Here is an 8,713-nt window from a genome sequence, read left to right as displayed (position 1 = left end):
TTTTTATGTGCCGTTTAATCAAAAGGTGCAAAAAAACACACAACAAAGAAAAACATGAAGTGGCAGCATATTTTTCATAGCAGCTGTGATTTCACATTGTTTGGCTGAACCATAACCAAGAGGGATTTTTTTAAAAGCTACTCTATTGCTATGCAAAAGTTGCATGTTCTCCTTTGTCTGCAAAAACATATGTTTGCTGACGTGTCCACGGTGTAACCTGCCTTCACTCCTCGTGAGCTGTGATTGGCTCCAACCCTTAGAAACCCAGCGGTGAAACAAATAATCCCTTTACATATGAATATAAGGAGACTTACTTTGTAGACCCACATCAGCCCTCCTGTATTCCACTTTTTCTCGGCAGGACGATTAAGTTCGCTGCAGTTTAATTGGGTTTACAGGATATCTCTTGCTACTTTTCTTCCGCATTCTCCCTAAAAATGTGATATGCCTTCAAATGGATGTGATTCAGTCGGATACAGATGGCAACAAAAGTTTTATTAGCGCCATTTCTTACAATGCAATACACCAAGAACCTGGAGGACTGTGTGCATAGAAAGTATACGCATACATACCAAGTGTGGAGTTTATGTCTGCATGTACAGTTTATGATGTAGGAAAAGCCTGCGGCAGTACCCAATCAAAAGCAGTCTCTAAAATATTCCAATAAGCGAAGGAGTGCGAGGTGCTAACGTCCTGTCAGGGAAGGAATGACGAGTACCCGCTCGTCAGCCACCAACATTAGGTACAAACAATGCAACAGTATCACGGTGTGTCTCCAAAGTACACTGTAAAATTGAGAAATGGAGTAAGTTCTGACTGATACGGGAAAAAAAAAAGCTCCAATGATCTCTGTCATCTGTTACATTCAGCCCCGAGGACAAACACGCAGAGTCCCACAAAGCTCCTTTAACTGCGCTTTCAACAACAACAACAACAACAACAACAACAAGACTCGCATCAGCGTGTTCCGTCTCACCTACTTTTCAGCTTCGCTCTGTTCCTCTTCAAGAGGAGGAGACCGCTCACTATTGTGTGTGTAACCTTTGCTCTGTTGTGCAGCTGAATGAAATCGCTTCACTCTGGTACAACATTTGCTCTACAAGTTTAGTTACTTGTATTCACAGGCGCCAAGTAACTGACAAAAACCTTCATTTTCCTGGAGGCTGCCGTGCTCGGGTCTCATCAAGCTGTGAGGGGTTAATACTTCATTCAACCACAAAGCATGCAAAGCCTTCACTTCAGCGAGTAAATCACCTGCTTTTATGAACATTTTATGTTGGATGTTCGTCAGCCGGGCCCTCTGGACCTCCTTGAGAGAGCAGCAGGTCGAACAGGCTGTGTCCAGGGTGGGTGGGGTCCTTCATGATGCAGCTTCTTTCAGTCAGCGTTAACGTCTCTGAAGGGAGGGAACAGCCCGTTCATGACTCGCTCTGCCACCTCTGCAGGTCCTTCCCGTTCTCCTCCATACAGCTGGAGAAGCAAACGCTTCAGCATTATTATATTATATCATCAACATTATATTCAGTTTAGCTCCAGTCATCCCTTTTTTTTTAACCATTTATATCTTCATTCTTTCGATGAAAATCCTAAACGGAAGCATCCTCACAAATCTAAAAGTGTGACATTATTTAAAAAAAAAATGTTAAATGATGTTTGTGTCTGCTTATATGATCACAGACAACCCATTTCCTGTTTCTTGTGCGCTTTCATTCTCCCTCTCAACCTTGAAACAAATTCATTTTAAGCTTGCATCATTAAATTACAACAATGTTGTCCTGCTCTGGCAACTTTTTTTTTTTTTTTTTTAACCGCTTGTCAATCATGCAACTTCAATGTTTTTTTAAGACATCCACTGAATGTGTAATACCTCTTTGTTTAGTTGTCTTTTTTTTGTTGTTGTTGTTTAAAGAAAGCTTTGGTAGATTTTCACAAGCATTACATAAATTACATCTAAAAAAAAAAAGAAATCAAGCAGCTGCTTTTGACTGTATGCATATGTTGTTGCCTTCCTTTGAAAGTTATGAAACGGGACTTCAATCACAAGCTGTCCGTCGTACAAGAAATTGCATCTCCAGATTAAAGTCAGGTTTGGATTTCCAAGACTGTCGTCCTTTTATCATGACAAGTGCTTTATAATTAGACGGCCTATTGTGGAGGAGGCTGTAACTAAACAGTTCAGCCACATAATACGAAGAAGGCCCGTGTTATGATATTAAAGAGAGTCTCAGAGCCGAGTCCAAATTTCACTCCGATGGATAATTGACCAACGTGGAATAAAAAAAAAAAAAAAAAAAGAAGTATGTTTTTTTTGCAATGCTGATTCACAGACCGCTTGTAAATCCCATAATGTGAGCGGGTCTGTGATGTCTCCGAGACGATGCTTGTTTTGGTTCACTTTGAACTCACGTCGCTCTCGCACATTTCTGTCTGTCAGATGTTTGCTGCAGTCTATTGCCGAGTCAGACAAATTATAAATGAATCGGGAAGAAGCCCCCTGAACGATGCTTGTATATCAAAACTATACATATATAGTGCAGTTATTTGGACATTGTCTCCAGACTTACTGCTCTGATCGGGGAGGGAAGTGCTCGTAAATCCTGCTGGAGAGTTTAAATGTTTCTAAAACACGTGTTGATAATGATCAGTGTTGCTATGCGCTCATCTCAAACATGTACAATTCCTGAACAACATATATATATAAAAAGAAACCCAACATGACACCCTCTCTTAAGAATGTCCGAGAATTTAAAGCTGAAACTCTTTTAAAAAGTCGCTGCGCTGCTTTCCTAGAAAATGAGAAGTAAAAAAGATGCTGGGAGAAGTTGCTGTGTCACATCAGCTGTGTGGGTCACTTTAATAACTGACTCACCAATTCAACTGAAGTCACATGTTCTATGATTTCAGTGCCTCTGGCAAAATAGTGATTTGTGATCTTCTGAGGAAACGCAGCAGCAACAAAACAGGAAATAAACCGCCAACAACTTGCAAACAGCCGCAGCCTTCGCAGCGGGTAAGCCGATATCTATTTAGGGAGGCTAATGCGTCATGAGTGCAGTCTGATGTTAACGTTACTCCCAGTTGGACGTCTTCCGTGTTAATGTCAGAAGAACTGAGTTAAATCAGGATTTAAAAGCTCCTTTGCCAGTGAACAGGAGTGTAATGAAATCATAACTGTTAAAACAAAAGCTTAAGTCAATAATGAGCTTCTCAGCAGGGCGAGGAGACAGAAGCTCTGAAACTGTTTTCATCCAGTTACTAGATTAGTCAAACTTAAGTGTGTGGAGCCGCATTAAGAATATAATAAACATTGTCAGTTACTACTGGATGTGGTCTCATATCGTCAGTAATAATCAGATTACTGAAGCCTGGCGGTTCAGATGCTCAGTGGTGCAGTGGTTAGCACTCTCGCCTCACCGTGAGAAGACTAAAGTTCAATTCCAGGACAGGAATTTTTCAGTGTGGACTGAACAGGTTCTCCTTTCTTTTTTTCTTGTGTGAGAACCAGTGTTTTAGAATTCACAACAATGGACACACCCCGTGCATCTTTTCAGCTTTTCATGTCTGCTTGTCAAAAGTGTTTCAGTAAGTTTGCTCTTGAACATTTGGGAAAATCATTTTGCCAAGTCTTTCACTTTGGATTTGTAACGCCTCCTCTAAAGGTCTGCGGACTCCAGCTTGGGACCCACTATTTTAGAGGTGTGGGAACATTATCTGTGTCAGAGCTGACTGGCCATCAGGCTTACGTAGGTGTAAAAACTCAGACAAGCGCTTGTTCTTTGTCAGAGGAAAAGCTCTTCTTGATGAGATGTGAGTTAAAAATCTCATCTCCTGATGTCAGGCCTTTTCTATGATTTTAATTCCACTTGTTTTTTTGTTTTTTCATATATAAGCCTGTCATCACACACTGGTCAAAGTGCAGAGTCATTAATTAAATGTGGTTGTCTTCCCTCTCAGTGTGTGCGCTCCACGTTCTGTTTCTTTACCGCAACGAGAGCCACAGGTGGCTCAAAACAAAAAAACAAAAAGCACTAACAAGATACATGTTTGTCACATGTTGTCACAGCGGAGGATCACATTTAAGTGAAATCTGTTGGAATTGTGTCCCGGAAAATCCTCAAGCAGTCAGGTATGAGGACTGCAGCCATCTGACGGAGGAGGAGAAGCTCATCAAGACTTAGAGGATGAGGGATTCCACCATCTGCACACGAAGGATGCAAAGTTTTAAAACACGAGCTCTAATCAGAAACTTTTATCTCCCTCCAGTTTGGTGCAGGAGGCGCGAGGATGCGGGAGGTGTGAGCGGCGGCGGCGGCGGCGGCAGCGGCGGCGGAGCGAGGCCGTGCCGGCGAGAGATAAGGTGAGGTGGTGGTGGGCGCTGGTGTAGCGCCTGTCACAGCACGCGCACGCTTTGTGTACACACAGGGTGTTAAGAGCTGTCAGACAGGTATGGCTCAGGCTTGATCTGAGCCGTGATTGATCGCGCAGGTTCAGGTGGAGTTCACGGGAGGTCTCTGGTATCATTGGCAAAATGACTGACAGACACAAAATAGGGTGATGGAATATTATCAGGAAGCCATTTGTAATGCGGGGCGAGCCGGGATCTCTAAGGGGTGTTGTCTCTCTGAAATGAAGTCATCCATCACCTCAACTTCATATTTGATTAGGTCATGAGTGGCTTTTAAAGAGAAAGACTGCCTTCGGTGTTGTGCTTCACAATGAGAAAAGCTTAGTTTAACACTGGAGTGTCCGTCCATCCATCTTTTAAACCACTTTATTCATCTCAGGGTCGCAGGGGTCTGGAGCTGATCCCAGCTGAAGATGGGTGCACACTGGACGTGTCGCAACTTAGAAATATCATATAAAATATATATATTTGTTTCTTCTGTGTGCAAAGACCTATTGATTTCATTTTCGCTATTCATGACAAGTGTGATCTGTTTCTTCATTTTCAAGCAGATAGCCGGACGCTAGACGGTTTTACAGCAGTGCCATAATTGTTTTTTTTGGCCTGTAATGAAACAGACTGGTGCAGCCTGCTGCTGAAATACTTAAAAACACATTCAGGTCTCTTTCAAAATGCAGCACTGTCATAGGGCAAAAGCAGAACACAAACAACCACACACACACTCACATTCACACCTATTTCTGGGTAAAACGAGGTAAAATGTTTGTCGGGCTGAAGAACCCAGTGAAAACCCATTTTTACTTCATTACGTGAAAAACACCCTGCAGCAACCACTAATGTAATAATGACCAATAACATTCTCAGTTTGTCCATTTTAAATGCAATAAGGCTGCTTTTGTAATGAAATAGTAAAACATTTTTTACAACCACAAACGAGAGGCTCGCTGAAGAATTATGATGACCATGAATCCACGACACCTATTTCTGATAAACAAACTCTTCTATTATCACATTATTGGCTGTTTCATAGGATTTTTGTTTTTATGCTTCTTCAACGACGTAACAATCAGCCAAAATGTAATAACCTCATTGATTATTGTTAATTACATTTAAAACTATTCTTTAATTGGCAGGTATTATGTTACAGACTATTTTTCCATTATTGGTTCCTCCAAACCTGCATTTTGTAATCAAATAGCTTGAACGCAGTATCTTTACATTTTCCTTGAACTTTGTAATCAATAGACTTATTATTATAAAACCCTAATAGGGTAAATGTTCAAACGTTGTGTTGTTGATCGCTACCTGAAAGAAATACAATGCAAAGATTTGTATCCAAGAATTTGAAAGGATTTATTGTTCTTTTTTTATTTATGTATTTAATTTGCATAATCCTGATTGTGTGTTTGTATATCATAAGTACAGCTTATATTCAGTTAAGGAATACAGTGACACATGATTTAGTTTAAGCTACTAGTATGTCAATAGTTAAATAAGTAAATAAATGAGTCAAGCAGGTATTTTTCACTACAGAATGCCTGAAATAAGTTATTATAATCTATATGCTGATTTTGAAGGATTTTGAAATCAAAACATATAACAATCTATCCCACTTACTCACAATTACTCGCTGCATTAACATGGAACTGATCAAAGTGTGTCACTGTTTAATAAAATGAAAATATTTGACATTTTGTTAAGTTATTAAGAACAGTGGTGTTATAGGCCCTGCAGTATCAGTTTACAGAAGATTATACACACCTCTGAATTTAAATACAGCGACCACACATAATTCACCCTTACATGCTCTTCATATTAATGCTTTCACACTACATGCAGGTAAACATATGAAATAGCATGTTCGACATTATTAAAAGAATGATTAATCGTTAGTAAAACTTTTAGAGAGCAGGGAAACTGTTTATTTATATTTTACACCACTTGTTTCTGCATATTAATTATTAAAACAAAGAAGAAGAGAGAAACAAAAATGCGTAATTGCACAGCAATGTACTGTTTTGCATAGGAGGTGAAAATGTAAGAGCACCGATGAACCAGTTTGATTTGATGAAATGGATCTAAAATCCTTTGTAAGAGCTGCAGGTCCAAAAACAGCCTTCAACAAAACTATTATTACAAAATGTTTGTATTTTGTGTCACTTTAGGAAAATTTGCCAAATTTCAAGGTGAAATAATTATATCTCGGGTGTTTTTGCTATTAAGGGTTAAAATATGTGTAAGTCAAATTTTGACGCACATGAGTATAGGTTTTATCAGAACTTTAAAATACTACTCAGAAAATAAAATACTTACACACAAAATGACAAATGAAACAAAAGGTCCAAACTTCACAATCAGTACTAGGAAGAGTTCCTGCCTTCGTTCGGTAGGTAAAACCTGCTAAACAATTCTTAAAAGGTGTTGGAAAGTAATACACCTGTACTTCTTCTCATGTACTCTGTGTTTGTTGTCCTTCACTGACTTCACTTTGTCTTGTTGTTTTGTAAAGCTTTTGTTGCACGTTCCACTTCTTACTCCAGTTGGCGTTCGCATTATTTCTTACATGCCTGCTCAAAGACGCCATGAAAGTCATCAAAGACGAGTGTGTGTTGAGAACAGTGACGACTGAGGAGCAATAACAGAACAAAAAGTTGGTTTATTGTTAAAAACAAATTGATAAATGATGTTCAGTGTTTTAATGGCATTTGCCCCTGAAGACCACGTGTCTTCAATATATGCAAATCCTAGTCTGCAGAACTGCTTTTCAACAAATGTGAAAACTGTTGTTTGGATCATCTTGGAGGCAGCTTGTGAACAGATAGAAATGTGGGATTGCTGATAAGGGCGCTTCCTTTTAAGTACTTCTGTTTCAGCATAGTGCCCCACGATATTGTGAATACATCCATTAAAAAAACAGGGTTGATATGAATGTGTCAATGAAAGAGAATACATTGTGCAATAATTGTGCATTCAAATCCCAATTTGCAGTGACGGGCACATGCAGAATGTAATCAGATTACACCTCTGAAATAGGCAAGAAAGTAACAATTTGTCTCCAAACCTGTCTTGAATCCAGTATATTGATGAGACAAAATGTGCAGTTCAGTGACAACCCAAACAATCCCAGTGTGGCTGCAACAGTGCACATTTAACTCAAAAGATCATAGGAAAGTAACGCAAATGTAATCAGTTTACACCAATGAAAGCAGTTTGAAACAAGTTATATTTTTATAGTAACTTTATTTTTTTTTTCACCAAACCTTCTTCGAATTGTGAAATCTTGTATCTGGATCTTTTTGAACTAAGATGTTTTTTCAACCGCCATGCTCAGATAGGAAGGTTTATTCTCAAGATCCAGATCATTTTGAAGTATTTATGTTTTGTCTCAGTTGTTTGTCTATACCTAACTTATAATAGGAGGTTCATATGAGTTACTTCATTAAAAAAGGACAGCTGCAAATTGTTGTAAGATTATTAAAAAGTCACATACAAGAAAAATCAGATGTGACAACCGTGTGTTTTCCAACCATTATGTGCATGAAAGGGGATTTATTCTCAAACTAAGCACGTCAGTATGAATTCATAGGAAGTGAAACTGCTGGTAATTAAAGTTTTGTTGAGTGATCACGTCACTTTATACTTTTCTCAAGTTTCTACCCATACCTCCTCGATAGTATGGTTTATATCAATGATTTTATTTTCTTGTTCATTATCTAAATGCTCATTTTTTCCATTTGTGACTATGCTTTGAAACCCCAGTCCAAATATGCCATATGACTAACTTTTTATATATTTTTTTCCCACGGAGCGCCTTCAATCTCCTGTAAAAACTTGTGAGAACTCTTTCTTATTTCGTTGTGATGAGCAGGGCTCTGGTGAAACAAAGCGTGCTGTTCAGTTTTCCAACCCAAAACAATGACGGTGTGGCCGCAGCGCTTCGTTCACATCTGCTGGAAATCTTTAAAAAAAAAAAAAAAAAAAAAAAAAACTTGCCTTTCATCCAGTCAGCGTGCAAAGCGGAAGCTGCAGGAGGAAGAAAAGAAAAAAAAAAAAAAAAGGCTGTGAAATAGAAGAAAAAAGCTGCATGAAAAGACAAGCGAAGCTCAGAGTGATAGAAAGCAGCGGCAGCGGCAGCAGCAGCAGCAGCCTGGTGCTCCCGTCTCTTTTCTCTGGCCTCTGTTCCTTTAATAAACTCATGGTTATCTAGTGTAACAAATGTCTCGCTGCCATCATCAAGTCCAGGCGAGGAGGGAGGAGTTTTTAATGTTCAGTTTGTTCTATGGATCGATGTCTGCTGGCATCGCCTCT

General features: G+C 39.3%; 1 protein-coding gene across 2 annotated transcripts in view; it reads left to right on the top strand.

Annotated features, from left to right (window-relative positions):
* Positions 1-8,503: 8,503 nt before the first annotated feature.
* The window catches only part of tshz2 (teashirt zinc finger homeobox 2), a 46,892-nt gene continuing 46,682 nt past the window's right edge, over positions 8,504-8,713 (top strand). For both annotated transcript variants that reach the window (XM_080468508.1, XM_080468507.1), the window contains exon 1: positions 8,504-8,713. This exon is cut by the window's right edge. The gene's annotated coding sequence lies outside the window, so the exon portion shown is untranslated.

This window comes from Lipophrys pholis (genome assembly GCF_963383615.2).
Source record: "Lipophrys pholis genome assembly, chromosome: 8".
NCBI classification, from domain to species: Eukaryota; Metazoa; Chordata; class Actinopteri; order Blenniiformes; family Blenniidae; genus Lipophrys; species Lipophrys pholis.
The sequence above is the reverse complement of the archived record's forward strand: the minus strand, read 5'-3'. Positions and strand labels throughout refer to the sequence as shown.